We start from the raw sequence: 1,532 nt of genomic DNA on the forward strand, positions 1-1,532 counted from the left end.
CTGCACCACCAGGGAAGTCCCAATATGCTAGAAATAGGGTGTAAGTATTTGAATTCTACCTTCTTCAGAAAACCTGATTCTCTACTCTAAGATTCTCAAGAATTCTCAAGAATCCCATCTCTGAAAGTTCCATATGGGGGCCTGAAATACAGAAGAGTGGAACATTTCGCACCCTCTCCTCCTACTGAACTGTCAATCATTAATTTCTTTAACAAGCTCCATTATAATTTCCCAGTATACTCTATTTCGTTTCATTACAAAGCAGGTAAACCTAATTAATATATCTAAAATCAATAAGATATGTTTACAAGTGATGAAGTTTTGGGGTTTTTCCATATGTTTCAAATTTGTGTCGGGTTCATGGGAAATTCATTGCTTTTCACGTTCACCTTCTCAACTCATTATCACATGAAAAATCCAATAGATTTGATATTCACACACTTGACCTTGGTCAACAGTTTGAATATCATGTTTAACTTGATACCACATTTCATGTCATCCTTTGAAGATAGATATTTTCTGGATGATATAGGTTGTAAAAGCAGCTTTGTATACATACAGAGTTACCCGGGGTCTTTTCGTCTGTACCACCGTTCTCCTGAGTGCCTACCAAGCCATCACCGTGAGTCCTATTCATTCTAATTGGGCATAGCTTAAATCAAAACTCTCTATGTGTGTTTACCCCTCTTTCCTTTTCTTCTGGGTCATCAACATGCTCATCTATATCCACAGCATTAAAACTGTAGACGCCAGACGCAATTTCGCAATAGTTGGTTCTTGGCAATCTCAGATACGCTGTCAAACTGTGCAAGCCACACCACACAATTCAATGGAATTTTTGAGCGTCATGGTGATTTGAGGTCTCCTCTTCGTGTTTCTCCTGATATGCTCCAGTCTCTACACGTCTCTACCATCATCTCTAGTAACCAGTGCAGGAAGCCAACAATAAACTCTGGAATAATTGGCCCCAAACTGCCAGGATTTGATTAATAATTTGATCATTTTTGCCCTGACTTCCCACTTTAGTGCCAACTGGAGAAAGCCAGATATTCACCCCCCCCTCTAGTTCACCTGCTGACCCATTTTAGTGCCCCAGGTCAACATCCTCCCATCATGGCTTACCTGAAGCCTTCCTTATTTTTCTTTTAGGGAGCTCTCCCACTCTGTGTGTCTTTGAGTCTCTGCTAAATGCAGGTGATGGTGGCTGACTCCCTTGCTAGAGCCAGCTCTGAACAATAGCCTTTCCTTGTTCTCCTTCTGGGTTTCTCTTTTGATTTCCATGTTGTCTCAATCCTCTGTTCAAACCCACAAGAGTTTCCTTCACATGAATGAAGCTCTCCATGGTTATTCTCATAATATCCTATGTCCCTCTCACAGCATAACTCATGCTTCAATTTCTGTCTCCATACTCTCTGGCCAGTCATAAGGAAGCACTCAGTGTTGACAAAAACAGACTATGTGATTTCCCATTTTGGCATCTTGGCACATTTGTCCTTCACATAGCACTGATTCTCTGTCTGAAAAATAAAAAT

The 1,532-nt window shown here is 40.7% G+C and overlaps 1 pseudogene; it reads left to right on the top strand.

Moving 5' to 3' along the window:
• The first annotated feature begins 300 nt into the window (after positions 1–300).
• On the top strand, positions 301–949 carry LOC128063995 (vomeronasal type-1 receptor 3-like; annotated as a pseudogene).
• Positions 950–1,532: the final 583 nt, after the last annotated feature.

Source organism: Budorcas taxicolor, chromosome 18, assembly GCF_023091745.1.
Source record: "Budorcas taxicolor isolate Tak-1 chromosome 18, Takin1.1, whole genome shotgun sequence".
Lineage (NCBI taxonomy): Eukaryota > Metazoa > Chordata > Mammalia > Artiodactyla > Bovidae > Budorcas > Budorcas taxicolor.